At 42.1% G+C, this 27,562-nt stretch overlaps 1 long non-coding RNA gene across 1 annotated transcript; it reads right to left on the reverse strand.

Annotated features, from left to right (window-relative positions):
- Positions 1-514: 514 nt before the first annotated feature.
- Positions 515-27,562, reverse strand: LOC132384705 (uncharacterized). The gene is made up of 3 exons (XR_009508991.1): positions 25,179-27,562; positions 3,212-3,369; positions 515-2,172 (listed from the first exon to the last, which is right to left on the reverse strand). It is a non-coding gene; the product is annotated as an uncharacterized LOC132384705 (long non-coding RNA).

A 27,562-nucleotide genomic window follows, 5' to 3' on the forward strand; every position in this document is an offset into this window, starting at 1 on the left:
ATGTTGTTTTGTTTGGCAGTATACATGTGCACAGCTGAATGACAATGAACTGAACTTGAACTTGATCTGCAGAAACTCTTGTGTTTATGACTTTAATTAGGATCTGTTGGTGCAATTCCCGAAAACACAGCTCATGGATACATTCTAATGCCTTAAGTAGTGTGATTGATAATGGTAATCAAATGTAAACCCAAATTTTGGAATTGTCCTGTATTAGATCACACTGGCTTGGGTTACTGGAGTCTTCATTCACTACACATTTCTTCCAGCAGTGTTTTGGATAAATAATTCTGAACAGGGGTGGTAGGTCATCTGATACAAAAGCTTATCCTGTGTAGACAGGTGTATAATGTGTAATAATGTTTCAGCTTATAGATGTAAAGGGTTAATGACCTGGGCATATAATAGACATCAAGGAATTCCAGGTAATAAGAATGAACATGACATTGAATGCTGCCAAACAGCTTTTTAATGAGAAATCCTAAAACAGGAACTAAGCTCAACATGAGAAGAATGCTTGTCACAGATGACTGATATCATTAACAGGTCACATTACAATCCTGTGCACGACTATTTCCCAAAACCTGTTTAATATAGCAACCAGGGGTAGATCACTTCTTTCCTGAGAGTGATAACTCACCAAACAAAAGTTTACCTTTAAACAAAACATTAACTGTTTTGTTCCTATGAAGTGTTGTTTGTCATTGTTTTAAAATAATTTTTCCCTCTGAAATTTACCCCTGCATTAGTTAAATTATTTCAGCATACTGCCTGAATTAACCACCACCACTCAATCCCACCTTTGCCTGAGGACTGCACTCAGTCTTTTGCCTGTAGACTAACATATAATTACAGAAAGAAGAGGATTAAAATAGTTATTGTGGAGAAGAAATTCATCTCCAATGCCAAAATACACTAACCATCATTTGCACTCACTTTTGCACATTCAGCCATAGATAGGACTGAATATGAATAGAACTCGTGGAAGATATTCATAGGCTGACTAATGCCTGACAATCTGTTCAATACAGTAAAATCTAGCATGCCTGTGACCTAGTGATGTTGGACTAGGCAGATATTGGATGTTATTCCTTGATATTCCATGGTAGGATAATTTTTCAGTATATTCTGTAAGTTTAAAGACAGCAAAGGAAACAAGGCCCTGGAAAATTTCAAGGAAGCTGAACCAGGTCAGCCACAATATTCTGCAGATGTTGGAAATCTTGTGCGACATGCACAAAATGGTGGAGGAACTCAGCAGGTCAAATAGCGTCTTTGAAGGGAAATGAACAGGCGACATTTTGGGCCGTGACTCTTATCGGGACTGTAAAGGAAGAGAGCAGAAGCCAGAATAAAAAGATATGGAGAGGTGAGGAGCTCTAGCTGGCAGGTGATAACTGAATCTGGGTGAGAGGAAGAAGGTAGTTGGGTGAGGAATGATAGGGAATGATGTGAGAAGCTAGGGGGTGATAGGTGGAAGAGACAAAGGGCTGAAGAAGGAATCTGGTAGGAGACGACAGTGGACCATGGGAGAAAGGGAAGGAGATGGGGAACAAGAAGTAGGTGATGGGCAGGTCAACACTGACACAGCTACTGTCACGTTGAGGCCAGACCTAGGTTGGAGGAACAATGCCTCACATTCCACCTTGGTAGTCTCCAAACTGACAGCAGCAACAGTGATTTCTCTAACTGTTGGTAACCACTCCCTTTTCTCTTTTCCTTCCCCCACTCCCTTGTTTTCCCTCATTCCCTTAGCCCCATCACCCCTTTTCTTCCCCTGCCTCACAACCAGTCATCACCTCCCTCTGGTAAACTACCTCTTTCCCTTTATTCGACTGTCTACTGTCCTGGCCTACTGTCCCGTCCGTCCTACCAGATTCCTTCTTCTTCAGCCCTTTGTCTCTACCTTTGCCCTCTCACCTGGATTCTGCTATTAACTGCCATCTTATACTTCTGTCCTTCCCCGACGTGCTTTATTCTGGCATCTCTGCTCTTCCTTTCTTGTCCTGATGAAGAGTGTTGGCTTGAAACATCAGCTGTCCATTCCCTTCCATAGCTGCTATATGACCTGCTGAGTTCCTCCAGCATTTTGTGTGTGTTCAACCAGTTGAATTTCAAGGAAGTATGGTAACCAGGACCCTGGTGTGTGAAAAGGAGTGCAGGACTCAGCACCTGGTAAGCCAAATTTCAAACCATCAGAATAGTCGGATAGCAGATTATGGGAGACTTACAGTATTGTTAATTGTTTAATCCAGAACTAATGTTTAAGAGACACTGTCAATTGGTTCAGGTCATTCATTGTAACAACAGAAACTGTTTTTTTTTATGAATTTCACCACTGAAGAGTCAAACTGAAATACATTTTTCTAAAGATTGGTGATTGCTGATGCAGGGGTCTCACTCAGACTACTAATGACATCACTAAAAGTAATTTACCAGATCTGCTGAGGCCAACAGCTTGGAACTCATCAGTCAGTTATTTAAGATCCACAGAACAATGTTTACCGCACAGGAATCCATGACTGCTGACCAGTTTATTGCCAGAGCCATCCAAAACTATTGCAGAGTCACATTCAGTGTTCTGTTCCTCCTCTGCTTCGGGTATTTATCAAATGTCCACTTAATAGAGGAAATGATTTCTTTCTCAACCACTCCCTGCTACAGAGGGCTTGACAACAACACACCCAATAAAGGAATTTTACTAACATCTGTCCTCATACTAAATGGCAGCTTGAAATTGATATTCCTCTCTAACTTCTCAAATAGAGAAAACAATCTATCTAAAAGCCCCTTATCATGAATTTACTGAACTGAACACTGAACAGGAAGACCAAGAGTGGGGATGCAGGGAGGCAGGCTTTGAAAGCGTGAAGTCAGCAAAGCGATGAGCTGCTTTTTGCCAGCTACAGGCAGAGCCATGTTTTCTTTGGGGCTTATTTAAAAGCCACTGGTAACCTGTGCAATCTATTCAGCAAATAAATGAGGTTTTTTTTTACTCGAGGGATTCGGGTTGGGGGAGTAGGGGAGGCAGATTCAATAGTATTGTTCATAAGAGAGCTGGATAAGTATCTGAAAGGAAAGAATAAGCAGGACTGTGGAGAGGGTGGGGGTGTAACTGACTGCATTGATCTGATACTGATGCTATAACCATTATGTGATTCTCTGACAAGTGCCCAGTGTTTCTCCCCACGTCACTATACTTCTAACCTACCTTGTTCGTTCCTCAGTGTCAGTACCCAAGATGATGTTATGGGGTGTTGGTGGAAATTATCATTATTTGCTCCATCCAAAATTTCCTCTTGTTGCTCGCCCTCTTCCACCATCTCTGTTGGTTCTGATTGTGGCGATGACAAACGAAGGTTCCAAAGACTAAGCACAAAAAAAGAGCAGATATGAATGCAATCTAACTATCTTTATGGGAATGGGGCTGTATATGTGCTGATAACTGTGTTTGAATTTGATCAAAAGGAGGATGGTTTTATGAAAGGCATAAATGTTGAATGCAGACACATGTTGGGGAAGTCCAGAACGAGGGGTTACAGTTTAAGGATAAAGGGGAAGCCTTTTAGGACCGAGATGAGGAGAAACTTCTTCACACAGAGAGTGGTGAATCTGTGGAATTCTCTGCCACAGGAAACAGTTGAGGCCGGTTCATTGGCTATATTTAAGAGGAAGTTAGATATGGCCCTTGTGGCTAAAGGGATCAGGGAGCATGGAGAGAAAGCAGGTACAGGGTTCTGAGTTGGATGATCAGTCATGATCATACTGAATGGCGGTGCAGGCTCGAAGGGCTGAATGGCCTACTCCTGCACCTATTTTCTATGTTTCTATGTCGCTGCTCTTGATTGTGCCCAGACCTCAGAGGTTCCTTTGTCCAGTAACAGAATACCAATAATTTAGAATAGTCTTTGGGGAAAAAACTTTGGTTTTGTTGGCCAGAAAGAACAAAAATCTGCAAACGAGCATACAGGAATGAGGCAAATGCCATAAAAGGAGACAAAGCAAATGTCTTTCTTCTTGCCATGTGGTCAAAGGAATGGAGGCCACCATTTTGTGAGAATGTTCTAGCAGCTACCATTTTGTGAGCTGGTTCTTGCTCAGGGATGGCTCAATTAGAACATGAACTGAATGAGTTGCCTGCTGATGAACTGCTAAATCTAAGACCATTTCCAGATAAGAAGATATTTATTCAGTTATGTAAAAATGCCAGACTTGAAGAAGAGCCTGTGATATGAATTAGCCTAAACCCAGTGTTTGGTTGACCTGGCTGAACTGGTCTGAGTTGGTAAGAACAAAGGAAGTTACCTAAGATCTAGAGAAAAAACCATAAAGCAATACTACTTGTAGCCGTGGGCCAGATCCAATGAGAAGCTGACACAGATCAGTCAGAGAAGCTTGTGCCAACAAAATTGAAACATAACTGATTGATCTGATAAGAAACAGATAAGAATAGAGGATTTCAGGAGTACAGACAGCGACATCTCTGTGGAGACCAACCATCACAGAAGTGGCGATCCCATGTCAGAAGCATGGAGATTACATTGAGATCAAGAGGAGCGCCTGGTCAGTCTAGACTCCTTTTCCTGGTATCACCTTTACCTTTTCTATTCTTTGTTCATAGAGGGTCAGGGAAATGTAGTGAGTGTGTGTACAGGTAACGTATTATAGTTTTGTAAAGATGTCATGAATGATCATTCCTTGTGGAATACTTAAAGGAAAGGGGTGGCAAAGATGTGCTTGTTTGGTGGTCAGGCCCTGTTTCTACTCCCCTCCTAAATCTTCATACCCTCATTCTATTCTATATTGCTATCCAAATAAAAATGGAGAAATTTCATCATGTCTCCTTTGCTTCTTTCACTGACTTACTCTCTACACCTTGGCTTGATCCCTCAGTCAATGGTAATAATTCTCTTTTCAATTCATTCATGATTTTAATTGCTGTTATCGTGTCTCCTCACAATCATCTCTGTTTCCAAGAAGAACAGCCTCGTCTTCTCTAGTCTATACACATATTTAAAGTCCCTCATCCATATGCAGGCAATCTGATGTACGTGTTTAATAGAGTAATGACTCAGAGGCCTCAGAGGATGACTATAGTTGGGAGGCTTTCATGAATAGGTTTGTGTGGAACCTAAGTGAGATGGCTGGCATTATGTCAAACCTGACTGAATGAATGTATAGCAAAGCAAGGAGTATGGAGCCATTATACTTGCACTCACAGAGTTCCACACAACCAGAAGAGCGTTATTTCCATTCTGGAAGTGAACTGCACTCTTCTGTGAGGGGTTGGCGTCATTTCCTTCATACAGTGGCTACTGAGCGAGATGACAACTGCCACTGGAGACATAGGCAGAGGCCTCTATGCTGTCTTACGCTGTTTTTCAGAAATAGCATAATGCCACATGCCAACGATTTGATGAATCTATTGAACAAAGCACCACCAACTATGAGCTGATTGTTCTCCGTAGGCAGAGTGCTGCCACTCAAAAGCTGATCTGGAATAGACTGATGCCAACGTTAACAACTGTCCAGCAAGCACAGGTGAAAAATAACCACCAACAGGTTGTTCAGCTGCAGGAATGGTGAGATGATGCCCACAAACAGTTCACTGTCTTCCAGGAGCAGGAACACAAGTCTCATCTCCAAGCATTTCCACTCATGAACAGAGTTCTACTCAGATAAAGCTGAGAGCTGTTTTGGAGAATGCTGCAGAAATCAGAGACCAGACATCTGAAATTTAAGGTCTGTCAGCTGACTCTGTGATGGGTTGAGAACTTGGTGTGTGGTCTGCACCACAGCAGATAATCCCAGACTTGGAACCAACACCCCATAATGATGGAGTAGTTCAAGGAGGAACAAATCTCATGCACAGAGATAGGTACTTTAAAAGCATTATACATAGAAATAATCCACATCACTACTGTAATCTTGATGCAAATTATTGATTAGTACAACTTTATTCCTAATTCAACAATGCTTCAGATCTGTGTAAGAGTGCATAATATGGTGGCTGAGTCTATACAGACACTAATGTCGTCATTACGCGCCTTAATGATATACTCCCAGACAACAGGGTATGGATTTCCATTCCACGGTGGCATTATTTTCAGAACAAAGGCATTGACTATCAATACTATCATCTAAAATGGAGCCATTGCTCAATACTTTCTCACTCTTTATTGATGCAGACAGTGAGTGGAAAGCTTCAAAATCCATATTGTTTATTCTGAAATGCTTTCAAATATTAAAGAATTATGCTTCACTGCTTACTGCGGATAACCCTGGTCTCTCAGGATCCATCCCTCAGGGAATTCCTATCCTTAAGAATGTAAATTTCCAAGACCATTTGGCCCCTTATACCTGTTCTACCATTCAATAAAAATTGCTGATCTTTTTATCTCAGCATCACTTTCCTGTGCTAACTCCACAAACCTCGATTCCCTTTATATCGAAAAATCGATCTTTTTTTCTCAAATATACTCATTAACAGAGCTCCCACAGCTTTCTTGGGGACAATATTCCGAAAATTCACCACCCACTTTCTCCATCCTGGATAACCCTATATTTTGAGACCGTGATCCCTTCTTTCTAGACAATCCAAACTGGGGAAACTTCATCTCTGCGTCGACCCTGTTGAGCCTCATAAGAATTTTGTGCACTTCAATGAGATCATCTCTCAATCTTCTGAACTCTGGACAATACAGGCTGAGTCTGCTTAATGTTCCTCGAAGGATATGCCCACAAGCCCAGGAATCAAGCATACAACAAAAGCAAACATCTCAGATAAATGGCTTTTCATCTTTATCAAGCCAGAATGCTCCTCGAAGCTCCTCAAAGTCATCTCCACTCCTGGACTGAAATCCTCAGCAATAATGGTCAATATTGATAAACATCAGAAATTCTGTAGATGCTGGAGATCCAGAGTAGCACACAAAAAATGTTGGAGCAACATAACGGGTCAGGCAGTGTCCATTGAAAGGAATAAACAGTCGATGTTTAGGGCCAAAACTTTTCAACATCAGGACTGGAAAGGAAGGGGTTAGAAGGCAGCATAAGAGGTGGGGAAGGAGTATAAGGTGGTAGGTGATAGGTGAAATCAAATGAGGAAGAGGGGGGATGAAGTGAGAACTTGTGAGGTGATAGGTGGAAGAGTTAAAGGGATGAAGAAGGAATCTGATAGGAGGGGACAGTGCACCATCGGAGAAAGGGAAGGAAGAAGGGCACCAGAGGGAGGTGATGGGCAGGTGGGGAGAAGGGGCAGGTGGTAAGCCAGAATGGGGAATGGAAAAAGAGAGAAGGGGAGGGGAGAGAAATTACTGGAAGTTGGAGAAATCGATGTTCATACCTTCAGGTCGGAGGGTACCCAGACGGAATATGAGGTGTTGCTCCTCCAACCTGAGTGTGACCTCAGTGTGGCAGTAGAGGAGATCATGGACACACATGTGGGTGTGAGAATGGGAAGTAAAATTAAAATGGGAAGTAAAATTAAAATGGGTTGCCACTGGAAAAACTGACCTTTTGTGACGGATGGAGCGAAGATGCTCGACAACAGGTGACACTGTAGTGTATTGGTTAGCATAACACTTTACAGTACCAGTGACCTGAGTTCAGTTTCCGCCACTATCTGTAAGGAATTTGTACGTTCTCCCCTTGACCACATGGGTTTCCTCTCACAGTCCAAAGATGTACCAGTTGCCAGATTAATTGGTCACTGTAAATTGTCCCGTGATTTAGCTATGTTTAAATGGGGGATTCCTGGACAGCACTGCTCGAAGGGCCTATTCCATGCCATATCTCAAAAAACAAATTAAAAAATAAAAATAAAAAAATGCTTTGTTTGCCTTCCAAATAGCGTGCTATACCTGCATGTTAGCTTTCAATGATTTACGTACAAGGAAATCCAGGTTCCTCCAAGCACTGACACCTTTCAATCTTTCACCATTGAAAACAAAACACCTTTCTATTTTTCACTGCCTCAGCTTTAAAAATATTATATTGTATTTGCATGTTCACATAACCTGTCTATATCCCATTATCAGCAAGCACATGGACGTTGAGCGAGTCGCAGCCTTTCTATTCATAAAGAGCTCAGCGTGCATCCGGGGAAACACTATGGACTCAAACACACTCTGTGACAGCCTGGACCTCGGACTGTCTTCTTCCTGAAACTGTTCTTGGTCACTTCTCCTAGAATATAAAGAATCATAATTTCCAGTATTGTGGTGTGGAGCAAACTGTAGGGTACAGATTAGCAGTGACCAGGACGCTCAAAGTGAGAACAGTTCAAGTTGCATATGTGGCTGGAGGTCCTTGGTATGGAATCAGGCTCCAGGGGGGTTTGAAGCTGTCTTCTCAAATCTGTTGTTAGCTGAGTGACCCTTTAAATAAAACCTCAATGCAGAATGCAGCGGATTGTGAATTTTTTTTTGACTGTCTAAGTGCACTCAATTTGTGTGCCACTGAGCCCCAATCAACAACGTTCCAGGATTAATATCATTGGATGTGTGCATGAGTAAGAATCAGTAACCCTAAATCCTGGCTGAAAGCATTCGGTCACATTTTGTGATTGACGTGACTTAACTCAGAAATAGTTACAAATGCAATTCACTCACAGTTAAAATGATTTTCAGTCATGGGCCACAGAAAAGAAAGCACTGATTTCTAGGTAACAATAGAGCACTGAATGAGTGTATAAAATCATGATTGGATAGAGTGGGCATAAGCTGTGAAAGGAATAAATTGAGTGGGTAGAGTTTATCACAGATGTGAGTGTGCATGGACTTTGAATGGAGACTAAATGGGTGAGTAGAATCTGTGATGGGGTAAAAGGGACCACAGTCTGTGGGTGGCAATTATATGGACATGTGGAGTCCATGACAGAAGCCATGGGATATGGAAGGAGCAGATTTCATGGGAGCTATTTCAATTTGTGTGTTCTTAAGTTTTTCTTCTTGAATATGCAGGATTATGGGCTGTATGTCAGAAACCAGATAGCACTGGGTGTTGCAATGGAATAGATACTTCTTTCACTTTATGCTTTTTGCATAAAATAAGGCATGGGAACTAGATTGTAAAACTCTCCATTATTTTTAAGAATGAAAAACTGCCTTGAAAATTATGCTGCAAGGAAAATGGTGAAGAAAAAAGAAAATTGATTTCATCAGATTTGTCACCTTTGCTGTTATTACTACAATGTGCTTACTTGCAATCTCTAAAGACGGTTTATTTGAAACACGTACATTGAAACGCACAGTGAAATCCGTTGTTTGCATCAAATTAAATCAGTAAGGACTGTGCTGGGCAGCCTGAAAGTGTTGCCATGTTTCCAGCACCAACATAGCATGCCCACAACTCACTAATCCTAACTCATACATCTTTGGACTGTGTGAGGAAACCGGAGCACCCGGAGGAAACCCCCACGGTCACGGGGAGAATGTACAAGCTCCTAACAGATAGCAGTGGGAATTGAACCCTGATCTTACAGCCGGTCCTGTAAAATGTTGTGCTAACTGCTAAGCTACCATGCCACCCAGCCTCTATTATGACAGAGGATCGACCCACAGCCACTGTTATACTACCTCACCAGCTGAAAGGATGGACTGTAGACCAATTTAGAGATAAGGGGAAAGATTTCCTGAATTAACATACACAGTACAAAGATACGTGCAATGAAAATGCATATGGAAATTTCAAACGTACTCAATGTGCCTTGTACAATTTTGCATTCACAAAGGTCAGCTTATGAAAGAACAGTAATACATTTATACTGCCTCATTCTGCCTTTTGGAAATATCTTAGATTTCAGATGTAATGAACTACTGTATTTTGGAATGCTCTGTCCCACCACCCATCAAGCAGGAAAACTATCTTTCTCTTGCCTGGCAGGTGACTTGTAGTTAATAGGCTGTCAGAAATCCATTGGTGTGATGAGCTGATAATATTTTATAAATGGTCCACATTTATTTTTGATGAACTACTTATTTTGTTCCTATTCTGTCTTATTCCTTTCTTTCTGGTTACATTTGTTGGTTAGACATTCAACTTTGGAATGGATTATCATGCCACCCTTACAAAATTCCTCACAACTTTCAAAAAAAGGTCGCAGTGTGCAAACTTTAAGCAAAAAACAGTACTGCAAGAATTCCAGAAGTACTCGACAGAGTACATTCACATCCTGTACTTACATCTCTTATGAGCTTTGACTAATTCTAATACATGAAATGTAAATAGCACATGCCATTTGAAGCTTGAACCCTTTCATAGTTTTGCTCTATATTTCTCTTTTGTAGCTTTTAGTTAAGTGATGTTACCACACCTCAAAGTATAATCTAAATATGGAAAGCAGCTTAAATTTCAAAGTTCAGCTGCCACAATACAAACAAGAGTGGTGAAGTGCACTTCTGTCCCCTCAAATTCTCTGTAAATCTATTTCAACTTGTTCTCTGGATTCTTACACTGCATTATTCCATCTTTTATCTTAAACACATAAGAATTTTAGGAAAAGGTGCTATTTTCTGAATAGATTATGGCTCTGAGGTGAACTCAGCCCCATCTACTCCAATTGTTGACACATGCTCTTCCTCCTTCTTTATCCAGATAGTCTGATTACTTCCATTTGAACTTGTTTATACTGATCATTATGATTCCCTTCTGTGGTAACTTACTCATATCTCATTTGCCCTTTGGTTAATAAAGTTCTGCCTGACTTCCCTTCTCTCTTTTGACAAACATGTTTAACTTGTATTCTGTGTTATTGGATCAGAGATAAGAGGTAGGGTTTTTTTCTAGCATTATTGGAACTGTAAACAGTCCAAGCCTTTTTCAGAACTTCCCTGACTTCCATGCAGAAATCAAAATCAAATGGGTTGTAAATTAAGCTGTCAGGTTTCTAGGAAGACAAAAAGCACCCTTTGTATTTTTCATTGGGTTAAAAATTTACCAACAATATATTTATGCAATTCTGTTAATAGTTTTGAAAACTTAACTGTTCTCATCAAAAAACTGCTATATTTGATTCTCTGATACCCTGAACTATTTGTGTTGCCCTACACTTTCACTAAAGGAAGTTAGTATCCCTCCTACGATCAGCTGACAAGTGCGGTATTCAAGGTTCCAAATGAAATTAAACCAATGCCTCATAGAGCAACAGTACAAACACTATCATTTCTGCTCTCTCCTCCTCTGACAATGTCTTCTTGTTAATGTAACAAGAATGTATAAAATGTCAGACCACTGTTTTCATATATTTCCCTTTCTTGTTATACAACGTTCTTGCTCCTCTGAAGGAAATGAATGTGGATGCTGGGGCTTTCTCCTCTGGGATTGGAATTTTGCTCAGTTTTTGAAAATCTTTATGATCCGAATTTATGTTTTTGAGTTGGTGACTCTGATTTATGTTACAAATCTACTCCTAATTTGCCAGTCTTTATCACTTGTCGAAATAATGGCTTCATCATGAAATATATGGCAATTTTACCCAGTTAGTAATTAAAAACACATTAGTCAGTAATAATAACCATAAAACCAGTAAAGGACATAAAAATACATCTGGTTAACTAATATGGAAGGAAATCTATTATTTTTACCCAGTCTGGCCTATGTGTGACTCCAGACTCTTAAATGATTTCTGAAATGACTTTGCAAGCTGCTCGCTTGTACTATTACCACTATTTCAAAAAAAAAACAGATAAGAATAAAATCAGAGAGACCACCTGGTTAGCAATGCAAGGTCACTCCCAGCCCAATTAGCCTCATAAGATCCTCATCACTATACCTCTGAGTGACCAGGTGATGCAGCTTCAATCCTGATCTCAGTGCTCTCTACATGGAGTTTGCATGTTCTCCCTGTGACCATATGATTCCCCTCTGGGTGCTCTGGTTTCCTCCAACATTCCAAAGTTGTGTGGGTTGGTCCCTACTGTGTGATGAGTGGTAGCATTGGGGATGAGTTGATAGAAATGTGGGGAGAATAGGTTATGGGGAAATAAATGGGGGAAGAGGATTGCTCAGATAGCTAGCACAGACTTGGCCTCTTTCTATGCCAGAAGGAACTACGGAATTAAAACTCCTGGAGACTAGAGAGGTGTCAAACAACAGGCTGATACAGGTATATTCACAGGACCTTACTTTGCAGACTATGTGCCACATTTCTCCATCACTTTCCTGGGTATCTCCCATTCCATTGGTAGGACAGAACACCAGAACAAATAGTCTCATTTTAAATAGTCATTACATTTGTTTTTAATTTAAACTTTAGGTAATTATTGGTGTTTGTAATTTTTACATTGAAACTCATTCTGAAGTGAAAATGATTGCTGAGGACTAAGTCTATTGCCTTCGATCATCCTATCTTGTGACCCTATACGCCATTATGTCGCATGATAATAGGGTCAAACATGGGCAAGAAAACCTCCTCTCATTTCCCACCACCAACTTTCCCTCAGCTGATGAATCTCCTCCATGTTGAGCATCACTTGGAAAAAGCACTGAAAGCACTATAATCTATATTTTCATTTATATTTATCATTATTATTGTTATGAGCAGAGAGACAACATCTGCTGGAAGTAAATTCCTCGTATGTGCACAGGTACTTGGCGATTAAAGTCTGATTCTGATTCTGATTCTGAAGTAGCAGAGACACAGAATGTGATTACAAGGGGACTTCAGTTTCCATCAACAAGTGTGGTTTGGTAGCACCACCCGATTAAACTGGCCCAGTCCTTAAAGGACAAAGTTTTCAGACTGCAGCAGGTAGTGAGTGAACCAGCATGAGGGATAAACCATCTTGGTGATGGCCAGATGCAGCTCACCATCATCTTTGTGGAGACAAAGTCCTGCTTTTCTTTGAGGATTCTTTCCATTGTGTTTTCTTTGCCAATTGAGCTAAATAGGACAAACTCAGAACAGATCTGGCAGCTGAAAACTAAGCATTCATGAGGCACTGTGGACCACTGTCAGCAGCAGAAATATAAACTGCCACAATATGTAACCTTTATCCTACCATTAATGTCAAGCCAGGGGATCCACTCTGGTTCAATGTGCTATTCAGAACGCAGTGCTGGGTGTACCAACTGTGCCTAAAAGTGATATGCCAATCTGATGTTGCTGCAACATAGGACTACATGTATGCTAAACAGCAAAAAAAAAAGCAATCAAGTTAAGCAATCCCACCACCACTGGATCAGATCAAAAAATTAGCAGTCAATCCACATCCAGTTGTGAATGATGGTGGACAATTAATGGGACGTAGAAGCTCAAAGGATAACCTCATCATCCATGATGATGGAGCCCACCCGGTAAGTATTAAGGACAATGCTGAAGCAGACACCACAATATTCAGCCAGGGTGCTGAGTGGCTTTCAAAGGTTGCCAACTTCACCGACTCAATTTCAAGGTCTCTACAACCTATGTTCTTACTATTATTTATTTTTTATTTGCACAATTTGTCTTCTTTTACACGAGCTTTTATTCATCTGTCTTTATTTGTGTATAGTTTTTCATAAATTCTATTGTATTTCTTTATATTCCTGTAAACGCCTGCAAGAAAATAAATCTGAAGGTAGTGTAGGGTGACATATATGTACTTTGATAAAAAATTTACTTTTACTTTGAGAAGCCAGTCTTCAGCCAAATCAATTCACTCTAGATGATAAGACCATAAAATATAGAAGCAGGATTAGGCCATTTGGTACTGCCATTCCATTATGTCTGATTAATTATCCTTCTTAACCCCATTCTCCTGCCTTCTCCCTGTAACCTTTGAAACATATAAGATTATTAAGGGATTGGACACACTAGAGGCAGGAAACATGTTCCCAATGTTGGGGAAGTCCAGAATCAGGGGCCACAGTTTAAGAATAAGGGGTAGGCCATTTAGAACGGAGTTGAGGAAAAACTTTTTCACCCACAGAGTTGTGGATCTATGGAATGCTCTGCCTCAGAAGGCAGTGGAGGCCAATTCTCTGGATGCTTTCAAGAAAGAGTTAGATATAGCTCTTAAAGATAGCAGAGTCAAGGGATATGGGGAGAAGGCAGGAATGGGGTACTGATTGTGGATGTTCAGCCATGATCACAGTGAATGGCAGTACTGGTTTGATGGGCCAAATGGCCTACTCCTGCACCTATTGTCTATTGTCTCTTACTCAAAGTCAAGACCAAGAAACAACTGAGAACACTAGATAAGTAAAGGCTATGTAACTAAACAACATCCCAGCTGTTGTACTTAAGATTTGTGCTCCATAACCAGCTTTGTCTCTAGTCAAGTTGTCCCAGTACAGTTACAACACTGACATCTACCTGACAAAGTGGAAAATTATCCAGGTGAATCCTATATACAAAAAAAAAGCACAAATCCAGTTTAGCCACTGATCTAATCAGTAGACCTAATTGGTCTAACCTCTATCATCAGCAAAGGAAGTCGTTGTCAACAGTGTTACCTAGTGGGACTTACCTTGCCAATAATACACTCAATCATGCATAGTTTGGACTTTGCCCAGACCACTTAGCTCATCACAACCTTGGTTGAAACATTGATCAATCAGCTGAATTCCAGAGGTGAGGTGAGAGTGACAAACCCTAGGGTGTTCTTGCAAAGTCAGTCACTCCCACATCACCTTTTCAGTGGGCTGCAATCATCACAGGGGGTAATTCATTGATGAGGCTGTGTAAGGTTTAAAATGAGCTCAGGGCTTTTTGGAACACTTTGGCAGGCTGCAATGTTCAAATATTTAAGGCATTTGGCAGGGGGCAGTAAAAAGAAGTGAGGTGTAAGTTGAAAAGTTATTGTGGGAGTGGACAGTGTTAGAGTGGTCAGGCTTTGGCTCAACAGGCTTGGGCAAGAACAGGCAAAGGCTAGAACTTAAGTTCGAGATGTTAGAGGTCTAACAAGTGTAGGCAGGATGGTAGTTCAAGCAGTGGAATGTTCCTTCTGTGAGATGTGGGATTTCAAGATACTTGACAGTCTCCCTGATGATTAAATCTTCAGGAAGTGCACCCAATTTCAGGTCCTGACTGACAAGGTTAAGGAATTGGAGCTGAAGCTGGACCTGAATATACACAGGACCATCCAGGAGGCTGAAAACCTCATGATGTGACTTTTACTGAGATGGTCACACCTAGAATGCAAGCTTCAGATAGTAGATGTGTGACCACCAGGAGAAGTAAGGGAAGTAAACAGTCAGTGCAGGGTTCCCCTGTGGCTATTCCCCTCAGCAACAAGTATACCCCTTTGGATACTGCTGGTGGGATGATCTATCAGGGCACGGCAGCAGCAGCCAGACCAGTGGGACAGTGGCTGGATCTGAGGCTCAGCAGGGAAGGGTCAAGTCAAGTAGAGTGGTAGTAATTAGAGATTTGATAGTTGGGGGGTGGGCAGCAGATTCTGTGGCCTTGAAAGAGAAGCCAGGATGGTGTGCTGCCTCCCAGGTGCCAGAGTCCAAGATGTCTCAGACTGGCTGCAGAAAATTCTCAAGAGTGAGGTTGTGCAGCCAGATGCTGTGGTGAACATTGGCACCAGTGACATAAGTATAAAGGAGACGAGGTCCTGTGAAGTGAGTGTGAGTATTTAAGGATGAAGCTGAGGAGCAGAATCTCCATGGTAGTAATCTCTGGATAACTCTCAGTACCACATGCTAGTCAGGGCAGGAAAAGGATGATTTGGCAGATGGATGAGTGGCTGAGGAATTGGTGCTGGGGGCAGAGTTTCAGATTTCTGGAACATTGGGATCTCCTCTGGGGAAGGTAGGACCTGTACAAAAAGGATGAGTTATACCTGAGCCCAAAGGTAACTGATATCCTTGCAGGCAGGTTTACTAGAGCTGCTGGGGAGGGTTAAAACTAATTGGACAGTGAAATGAGAACCAGAGTGATAGGGCTGAGGATGGGGCAATTGGTATAAAACTAGATGCAGTGTGCAGTGAGACTGTGAGGAAGGACAGGGCAAAATTATAGACAATCAGGTAGAACATAGAAACATAGAAAACCTACAGCACAATACAGGCCCTTCGGCCTACAAAGCTGTGCCGATGTGGCCTTACCTTAGAGCTACCTAGGCTTACCCATAGCCCTCTATTTTTCTAAGCTCCATGTATCCATCCAGGAGTCCCTTAAAAGACCCTATCATTTCCGCCTCCACCACCACCGCCGGCAGCCCATTCCACACACTCACCACTCTCTGAGTGAAAAACTTACCCCTGACATCTCCTCTGTACCTAATTCAAAGCACCTTAAAACCATGCCCTTTCATGCTAGCCATTTTAGTCCGGGGAATAAGCCTCTGACTATCCACATGATCAATGCCTGTCATCATCTTATACTCTTCTATCAGGTCACTTCTCATCCTCTATCGCTCCAAGGAGAAAAGGCTGAGTTCACTCAACCTATTCTCATAGGGCATGCTCCCTAATCCAGGCAACATCCTTGTAAATCTCCTCTGTCCCCTTTCTATGGTTTCCATGTCCTTCCTGTAGTGAGGTGACCAGAATTGAGCACAATACTCCAAGTGGGGTCTGACCAGGATCCTATATATCTGCAACATTACCTCTTGGCTCTTAAGATCAATTCCACGATTGATGAAGGCCAATGCACCATATGCCTTCTTAACCACAGAGTCAACCTGTGTAGCAGCTTTGAGTGTCCTATGGACTCGGACCCCAGGATCTCTCTGATCCTCCACACTGCCAAGAGTTCTGTCATTAATGCTATATTCTGCCATCATACTTGACCTACCAAAATGAACCACCTCACACTTATCTGGGTTGAACTCCATCTGCCACTTCTCAGCCCAGTTTTGCATCCTATCTATGTCCTGCTGTAACCTTTGACAGCCCTCCACACTATCCACAACACCCCCAACATTTGTGTCATCAGCAAACTTCCTAACCCATTCCTCCACTTCCTCATCCAGGTCATTTATAAAAATCACAAAGAGTAGAGGTCCCAGAACAGATCCCCAAGGCATACCACTGGTCACCAGCCTCCATGCAGAATATGACCCATCTACAACCACTCTTTGCCTTCTGTGGGCAAGTCAGTTCTGGATCCACAAAGCAATGTCCCCTTGGATCCCATGCCTCCTTACTTTCTCAATAAATCTTGCATGGGGTACCCTATCAAATGCCTTGCTAAAATCCATGTACACTACATCTACTGCTCTACCTTCATCAATGTGTTTAGTCACATCCTCAAAAAATTCAATCAGGCTCGTTAGGCATGACCTGCCTTTTACAAAGCCATGCTGACTATTTTTAATCATATTATGCCTCTCCAAATGTTCATAAATCCTGCCTCTCAGGACTCTGTAATGCCTGGGCTATCCTTATTCCCTTTCTTGAGTAAGGGAACAATATCCACAACCCTCCAATCCTCTAGAACCTCTCCTATCCTCATTGATTATGCAAAAATCATCACCAGAGGCTCAGCAATCTACTGTATCGCTTCCCACAGTAGCCTGGGGTACATCCCGTCCGGTCCCGGTGACTTATCCAATTTGATGCTTTCCAAAAGCTCCAGCACTTCCTCTTCCTTAATATCTACATGCTCAAGCTTTTAATTTTGCTGCAAGTCATCCCTACAATCACCAAGATCCTTTCCCGTAGTGAATACTGAAGCAAAGTATTCATTAAGTACTTCTGCCATCTCCTCCGGTTCCATAAACACTTTTCCACTGTCACACTTGATTGGTCCTATTCTCTCACGTCTTACCCTCTTGCTCTTCACATACATGTAGAATGCCTTGGGGTTTTCCTTAATCCTATCCACCAAGGCCTTCTCAAGGCCCCATCTGGCTCTCCTAATTTCATTCTTAAGCTCTTTCCTGCTAGCCTTATAATCTTCTAGATCTCTGTCATTACCTAGTTTTTTTTTAACCTTTCATAAGCTTTTCTTTTCTTCTTGACTAGATCTACAACAGCCTTTGTACACCACAGTTCTTGTACGCTACCATCTTCCCTGTCTCATTGGAACGTATCTATGCAGAACCCCATGCAAATATCCCTGGAACATTTGCCACATTTCTTCCATACGTTTACCTGAGAACATCTGTTTCCAATTTCCTGCCTGATAACCTTATCTTTCCCCTTACCCCAATTAAACATTTCCATAACTTGTCTGTTCCTATCCCTCTCCAATGCTCTGGTAAAGGAGATAGAATTGTGATCACTTTTTGTTTTTCTTTTTTTTTTACTTTTTCTATGGAAATGAACACAAGTAAATGCTTTGAAGTGTAACATGGGGGAAAATAGAAAAGGGTGATGAATATAGGACTGAAGGTGTTATATTTGAATGCACACCATAAATAGAAAAAGGTAGATGATCTTGTAATGCAGTTCAAGATTGGCAGGTATGACATTCTGGGAATCATTGAGACATGGCTGACAGAAGATCATAGTTGGGAGATTTACATCCAAGGATACACCTTGTATCAAAAGGACAGGTAGGTAAGCAGAAAGGGTGGGGTGGCTCTTTTGGTAAAAAATGAAATCGAATTGTTAGAAAGTGGTGACATAGGACTGGAAGATGTAGAATCTTTGTGGGTAGAGTTAAGAAACTGCAAGGGTAAAAAGACCCTGATTGGGAGTTATATACAAGCCCCCAAACAGTAGCCAGGATGTGGGATATAAATTACATAGAAAAGGCATGTAAAAAGGGCAATGTTACAATAGTCATGGGGGATTTCAATATGCAGGTAGATTGTGAAAATCAGGTTGGTGGTGGATCCCAAGAGACAGAAATTGTGAAGTGCCTATGAGATGGCTTTTCAGAGCACTTTGTGGTTGAGTCCACGAGGGGAATGGCAATTCTGGATTGAGTGTTGTATAATGAACCAGATTTAATTAGGAAGTTTAAGGTAAAGGAAGCCTTAAGAGACAGTGATCATAATATGATAGAATTCACCCTGCAGATTGAGAGGGAGAATCTAAAGTCAGATGTACCAGTATTTCAGTGGAGTAAAGGGAATTACAGAGACATGAGAGAGGAACTGGTCGAAGTTGATTGGAAGGGGACACCATCAGGGATGATGGCAGAACAGCAATGGCTGGAGTTTCTGGGGGAAATTCAGAAGGCGCAGGAAAGAAACTTTCCAAAGATGAGGAAGTATTCTAAAGGGAGAATGAGGCAATCGTGGTTGACAAGGGAAATCAAAGATAGCATAAAAGCAAAAGAGGGTATATGATAGAGCAAAAATTAGTGGGATGTTAGAGGATTGGGAAGCTTTTAAAATCAACAGAAGTAAACTAAAAATAGTCATAAGGAGAGAAAAGATTAAATATGAAGGAAGCTAGCCAATAATATACAAGAGGATACCAAAAGTCTTTTTTCAGATATATAAAGAGTAAAAGAGAGGCAAGACTGGATATTGGATCACTGGAAAATGATGATGAAGGGGCAATAAAGGGGGACAAAGAAATGGTGGGTGAATCTAAGTATTTTGCTGCAATCTTTACTGTGGAAGACACTAGCAGTATGCCAGCAATTCAAGAGAAATTCAAGAGCAAATGTGAGTGTAGTTGCCATTACTAAGGAGGTGGTGCCTGAGAAGCTAAAAGTGAAGGTTGACCAGTCAACTGGACCAGATGGACTACATCCCAGTTTTCTGAAAGAGGTGGCTGAAGAGATTGTGGAGGCATTAGTAATGACCTTTCGAGAATCATTAGATTCTGGAATGGTTCCAGAGGACTGGAAAATTGCAAATGTCACTCCACTCTTTAGGAAAGGAGGAAGGATGAAGAAAGGAAATAATCAGTTAGCCTGACTTCAGTGGTTGGGAAGATGTTGGAATCCATTATTTAGGATGAGGTTTCAGGGTAATTGGAGGCACATGATAAAGTCTGCCAAATTCAGCATGGTTTCCTTTAGAGGAATCCTTGCCTGACAAATCTGTTGGAATTCTTTGAGGAAATAACAAGCAGGATAGACAAAGGAGAGTCAGTGGATGTTATTTATTTGGATTTTCAGAAGACCTTTGACAAGATGTTGCACATAAGGCTGTTTAACATGATAAGAGCTCATGGTATTATAGAAATTATACTAGCATGGGTAGAAGATTGGCTGATTAACAGCAGTGGGAATAAAAAGGGCCTATTCTAATTGGCTGTCAGTGACTAGTAGTGTTCTGCAGAGGTCGGTATTGGGACTGCTTCTTTTCATGGTATATGTCAATGATTTTGTTAACGGAATTGATGGCTTTGTGGCCAAATTTACAGATGATGCAAAGACAGGCGGAGGGCCAGGTCATATTGAGGAAGCAGGGAGTCTGCAGAATGACTGAGACAGTTTGGGGAACGGGCAAAAAAGTTGCAGATGGGTCTAGCAGAGGGAAGTGTATGGTCATGCACTTTGGTAGAAGGAATAAAATTAGACTATTTTCTAAACAAGAAGAAAATTCAAAAATTAGAGGTGCAAAGGGACTTCTGAGACCTCATGCAGGATTCCCTAAAGGTTAACTTGCAGGATGTGTCAGTGGTAAGGAAGGCAAATGTTAGCATTAATTTTGAAAGGACTAGAATATAAGAACAAGGATAAATGCTGAGGCTTTATAAGGCGTTGGTCAGATTACACTTGGAATATTGTGAACAGCTTTGGACCCCTTATCTTAGAAAAGATGTGCTGGTATTAGAGAAGGTCCAGAGGAGGTTCACAAGAATGATTCCATAAGACCATAAGATATAGGAGCAGAAGTAGGCCATTCGGCCCATTGAGTCTGCTCCGCCATTCAATCATGGGCTGATCCAATTCTTCTAGTCATCCCCACTCCCCTGCCTTCTCCCCAGACCCTTTGATGCCCTGGCTAATTAAGAACATAAGAACATAAGAGATAGGAGCAGGAGTAGGCCAATCGGCCCCTCAAGCCTGCTCCGCCATTCAACAAGATCTTGGCTGATCCAATCTTAACTCTAGTTTTCACCGAATCCCACGGTGCCAACCAACAGGGCACCATGCCACCCATTTTATTTTATTATTCATCCCGCCCAAACCCATGTGATCACCCGGGGGAAAAAAAAACGATTTGCCAATTGAGGAGAAAAAATCTGGAAAATTCCTCTCCGACCCATCCAGGCTATCGAAAACTGGTCCAGGAGATCACATGGCTGATCTAAACCTAGCCTCATGTCCACTTACCTGCTCGCTCACCGTATCCCCTAATGCCATTTTTATCCAGGAAAATGTCAATCTCCGTTTTGAATTTATTGAGTGTAGTAGTTTCCACAGCTCTCTGGGGCAGTAAATTCCACAGCCCCACTACCCTCTGAGTGAAGAAATTTCTCCTCATCTCAGTCCTGGAACGGCATCCCCTTATTTTAAGATTATGCCCCCTAGTCCTAGTTTCACCCATCATTTGGAACATTCTCCCCGCATCCACCCGATCAAGCCCCTTCACAATCTTATATGTTTCAATAAGATCGCCTCCCATTCTTCGGAACTCCAATGAGTAGAGTCCCAATCTACTCAACCTCTCATCATACATCAACCCACCCATCCCCGGAATTAACCTAGTGAACCTTCTCTGCACTGCCTCGAGAGCCAGTATGTCCTTTCTTAAATATGGACACCAGAACTGCACGCAGTACTCCAGGTGTGGTCTCACCAATACCCGGTACAACTGCAGTAAGACCTCCCTGTTCTTATACTCCATCCCCCTAGCAATAAAAACCAGCATTCCATTGGCCTTCTTGACCACCTGCTGCACTTGCATACTAACTTTTTGTGATTCCTGCACCAGGACCCCCAGATCCCTTTGCACAGAAGCACTTTCCAGTTTCTCTCCATTTAGATAATAACTTGCTCTATTATTTTTCCTGCCAAAGTGCAAGACCTCACACTTGTCAGTATTATATTTCATCTGCCAAATGTCTGCCCAATCACTCAGCCTATCTATGTCCCCCTGCAGGGTTTCAATGTCCTCCGCACTCGTTACTTTCCCTCCCATCTTTGTCCATCAGCAAACTTTGAAACGTTGCACTTAGTCCCTTTCTCCAAATCATTAATATAGATCGTAAAGAGTTGGGGTCCCAACACCAACCCCCTACAGAACACCACTAGTCCCTAAATGCCAGTCTGAGAATAAACCATTTATCCCAACTCTCTGTTTTCTGTTAGAAAGCCAATCCTCCACCCATGCCAGAATATTATCCCCAATCCCATGATTTTTTACTTTAAGTAATAATCTTTGGTGTGGCAGCTTGTCAAATGCCTTTTGGAAGTCCAAATACACCACATCCACTGGTTCCCCTTTATCTACCCTATATGTTATGTCCTCAAAGAACTCCAACAAATTTGTCAAACATGACTTCCCTTTTGTAAAGCCATGCTGACTTTGTCCTATTAAGCTATGTTTATCCAAATGCCCTGTTATTGTTTCCTTAATTATCGATTCCAACATTTTGCCAACCACAGATGTTAGGCTAACTGGCCTATAATTCCCAGCCTTCTGTCTATTGCCCTTTTTAAATAAAGGAGTTACATTAGCATTTTTCCAATCTGCCGGGACCATTGCCGAGTCCAGCGAGTTTTGAAAAATTATCACTTATGCATCCACAATCCCGACCGCCACTTCCCTTAAGACCCTAGGATGCAAGCCATCCGGTCCAGGGGATTTATCCACCTTCAGTCCCATTAACTTATCAAGTACCATTTCCTTGGTGATTTGAATCATAGTTAGCTTCTCTCCCCCTAGAGCCCCCTGTTTATCCAGTGTTGGGATATTTTGAGTGTCCTCTACTGTAAAAACTGATACAAAATATTTGTTCAGCGTTTCCGCCATCTCCATGTCCCCTACCATTAATTTCCCGGTCTCATCTTCTAGGGGACCAACATTTACTTTAGCCACCCTTTTTCTTTTTATGTAACTATAAAAACTCTTACTATCTGCTTTTATGTTTTTCGCCAATTTACTTTCATAATTTATCTTCCCCTTCTTAATCAATCTTTTTGTTATTTGCTGCTGATCTTTAAAAGCTTCTCGATCTTCAATCTTCCCACTAGATTTAGCTACCTTATATAACTTTCTTTTTAGTCGTATACTTTGCTTTATTTCTTTACTTAGCCACGGATAACTATTTTTTTCTTTTACACCCTTTTTTCTTCAGTGGAATATATTTTTCTTGATAGTTGTAAAATAACTCCTTAAATATACACCACTGATCAAGTACCGATCTACCCTTTAATCTATTTTCCCAATCCATCTTAAGCAATTTCGCTCTCTTACCATCATAGTCTCCTTTATTTAAGCTCAGTATGCTTGTTTGAGATCCAACCCTCTCATCCTCTAATTGAATATGGAATTCGACCATGTTATGGTCACTCATTCCAAGCGGATCCTTTACTAGGACATTTTTTATTAGTCCTGTCTCATTACACAGGACCAGATCTAAGACTGCTTGCCCCCTTGTCGGCTCAGTAACGTATTGTTCAAGGAACCCATCCCAAATACACTCAATAAACTCTTCTTCAAGGCTGCCGTGTCCGACTTGATTAGTCCAGTCAATATGAAAGTTAAAATCCCCCATAATTATAGCTGTTCCCTTATTTCAAGCCCCAACTATTTCCTGATTTATGCTTCGACCAACTGAGTTACAGCTGTTTGGAGGCCTATAGACTACTCCCTCCACTGCTTTTTTCCCTTTACTATTTCTTATTTCTACGCAAATTGTTTTGTTATCCTGATCCTTTGAGCCAATATCATTTCGCTTTATCGCAGTGATTTCTTGCTTTATTAACATAGCCACCCCACCTCCTTTTCCTTCTTGCCTGTCTCTCCTAATTGTCGAATACCCTTGTATGTTTAATTCCCAGTCCTGGTCACCCTGCAGCCAAGTTTCCATAATTGCCACAATATCATAACCATACATAATTATTTGTACCGTCAACTCATCAATTTTATTCCTAATACTACGTGCATTCAAATAAAGGACTTTCAAATATGTTTGACCCTTATTTCCAACCTTTTCCTTATGTACAACTTTACACTTATCTCCGTACATTCTTTCCCCTCCTGACACACTCTTGTCTTTTTATTCCTCCACTTTTACCTACATCCATTACCTTCTCCATTGTCTTTTTAATTATTTGCTCTCTAGAATCCTCCCCCCCCCCCCACCCACTAGTTAGTTTAAAGACCTCTCTGCAGCCCTAGTTATATGATTCGCCAGGACACTAACCCCAGCCCGGTTCAGGTGAAGCCCGTCCCTCCGGAACAGTTCTCTCCTGTCCCAGTACTGGTGCCAGTGTCCCAAGAAGCAAAACCCACTTCTCCCACACCAGTCTTTGAGCCACGCGTTTAACTCCCTAATTTTATTTAACCTAGCCAAATTTGCTTGTGGCTCAGGTAATAATCCAGAGATTATTACCCTTGAGGTTCTGTTTTTTTAATTTGACCCCTAGCTGCTCATATTCCTGTAACAGAACCTTCTTCCTTGTCCTATCTATGTCATTAGTACCGACATGTACTAAGACAACTGGATCCTCGCCCTCCCACTGCAAGTTTCTCTCCAGCCCAGAAGAGATGTCCTTAACCCTGGCACCAGGCAGGCAACATAGCCTTCGGGACTCTCGCTCTCGGTTGCAGAGAACCCTATCTATCCCCCTGACGATACTGTCCCCTATTACTACAACATTTCTATTGACTCCCCCCTCTGGAATGGCCCCCCACTCCACTGTGCTATGGGCAGGTTGCTCATCCTCCCCACAGTCCCCGCTCCTGCCCTCACAGGGAGTTAAAGCCTCGAATCCGTTGGAGAAGAGCAAGGCTTGCATCTCCTCCAGCCCTACCTCTTGGATTCCCCTACTTTCCTCACTCATAGCCACACCATCCTGTGCTTGACTGCAATCTACATTAGTTAATCTATTAGGTGTGGCTATCTCCTGGTACACAGAGTCCAGGTAACTCTCCCCCTCCCTGGTGTGTCGCAGTGTCTGAAGCTCAGACTGCAGCTCATCAATATGAAGCTGGAGTTCCTCGAGCAACAAACACTTGCTGCAAATGTAGTCGCCGTGTCCCTCAATGGGGTCTACCGGTTCCCACATCTCGCAGAGGTAACACATCACCTGCTCCATGCTATCTAGTTAATTTAATGTACTAGTATTAGTTATGCAAGAACCCTTTGCCCCAATACAGCTAACTATCACACTATTTAACAATACTTTTAAAGTTATAAGCGTAAAAGGAAGCAGGGCTACTTACCAAGCAACTAGCTGTGAGAGCTCTGCAGCTCCGGTCTTCCTCGCCTCACCCAGTTCCGACGAAGCCCGTTGAGCCAAAGCCCTTAGGTCTCCATTCTACTCTCGGCTCACTCCACTGCCCGCAACGACACTGCCCGCTATATCGGGCTGCGTTCCTTTTAAGTCTCCCGCACTTCACTGCCCGACGTCACACGCCTGCGCAGTCCCGCCTCTCTCAACTCCGATGAAAACCGGTAAAATTCAAAATGGCTTCCGCCTCACTCTTGCTCCAATTCTCAGAAGTCCTTCTCCGAAAAATTAAGAACCTATCAATCTCTGCCTAAAATGCACTCAATGACTTGGCCTCCACAGCCATTCGTGGCAACAAATTCCACAGATTTATCACACTCTGCCTAAAGTAATTTCTCCGTATCTCTGTTCTAAGTGGACGTCCTTCAATCCTGAAGTTGTGCCCTCTTTTCCTAGACTCCTCTACCATGGGAAATAACTTTGCCATATCTAATCTGTTTAGGCCTTTTAACATTTGGAATATTTCTATGAGATCCCCCCTCATTCTCCTGAACTCCAGGGATGCATTCCTGGAATCATTCTTGTGAATCTTCTCTGAACCCTCTCCAATGTTAGTATATCCTTTATAAAATAAGGGGCCCAAAACTGCACACAATAATCCATGTGGTCTCACGAGTGCCTTATAGAGCCTCAACATCATATCCCTGCTCTTATATTCTATACCTCTAGAAATGAATGCCAACATTCACTTTCTTCACCACAGACTGAACCTGGAGGTTAACCTTTAGGGTATCCTGCACAAGGACTCCCAAGTTCCTTTGTATCTCTGCCTTTTGAATTCTTTCCCCATCTAAAAAATAGTTTGCCCGTTTATTTCTTCCACCAAAGTGCATGACCATACACTTTCCAACGTTGTATTTACAGGAATTAAAAGGTTAACAGATGAGGAATGCTAGATGGCTCTGGGCTTGTAGTTGCTGGAGTTTTGAAGAATGAGGGGGGAATCTCATTGAAACCTATCGTATATTGAAAGGCCTATATAGAGTCGATGTGGAGAGAATGTTTCCTATAGTGGGGCAGTTAGGACCAGAGGGCACCGCCTCAGAATACAGCAACATTCATTTGGAACAGAGATGAAGAGGGATTTATTTCACCTGAAAGTGGAATTCATTGACATGGATGGCTGTGGAGGCCAAGTCATTGAGTACATTTAAAGTGAAGGTTGATAGTTTTTTGATTAGTCAGAGAGTCAAAGGTTATGGGGAGAAGGCAGGAGAATGGGGTTGAGAGGGACAATAAATCAGCCATGATAGAATGGCAGAGCAGACTTAATGGGCCAAGTGGTGTAATTCTGCTCCTATGTCTTATAGTCTTACGGACATCAAGGCAGCATTTGCCTGTGTGTGACATCAAGGGGCCCGAGTAAAATTTAAGTCAATGAGCATTAATGATAAAACATTCCTGTGGCTGGATTTATACCTGCCCTGGGGATCTCCTGCAGTGATGTCCTAGGACTGGAATGATTGACCTGCAACAATCACGACCATCTTCCTTTGTATGAGGCATGCTAGACCCAACGATGTTCAGCTACTTCATCAATGCCCTTCCTTCCATTTGAAGGCCAGAGAGACACTCACTCATGATTGCACAATGCCAATTCCATTCTCATCTACCCAGAATCTGAAGCAGGTCCGTGTCTGCAGGTAGCAAAGCCTGAACAACATCCAGGCAAGAGCTAAGAAATGGAAGTAACATTTCTGCTGCAGAAGTGTCAAGTAATAACCAACTCCAACAAGAAAGGGTCACCAAACTACATACCCTTCATATTCCATGTCTCAGCCATCAACACCCTGGGGATGGGAGCGGTGTGGAGTGTCGTCACTGATCATGAAATCACCTAGATCTGAGATGATCAGGTGATGACCTGAGATGAGCAGGTCAGGTCAGATCTATAAAGGGTATACTGCAGTGATCATTCACACACTAAAGCACTTCCATCATCTCAATGCATATCAGCAATATGACAGAATACTGCCTGTAAGAGTTAAATGGCACAACATTCAGACTCAACAATACCTAGGACAAAGCAGCCACTTTGATATGCATCACCTACAGTGCCTATTTGTTCCCTCCACCACCCATGCACAGAGATTTCAGTGTGTACCGTCAACAAAATGCACCGCAATAACTTGTGCAGTCAACTCTAACAGCACCTCCCAAACCTGTAACCCCTACCACCAAGAGGACAAGGGCAGCGGGCACTTTGGAACACCACCACCTGCAGGTTCCCCTCTAAGACACGCACCAACCTGAATTGGAAATATATCTGTTCCTTCACTATCATTGGGACAAAGTCCTGGAACTCCCTCCCCAGCA

Source organism: Hypanus sabinus, chromosome X1 (genome assembly GCF_030144855.1).
Source record: "Hypanus sabinus isolate sHypSab1 chromosome X1, sHypSab1.hap1, whole genome shotgun sequence".
Taxonomy (NCBI): Eukaryota; Metazoa; Chordata; class Chondrichthyes; order Myliobatiformes; family Dasyatidae; genus Hypanus; species Hypanus sabinus.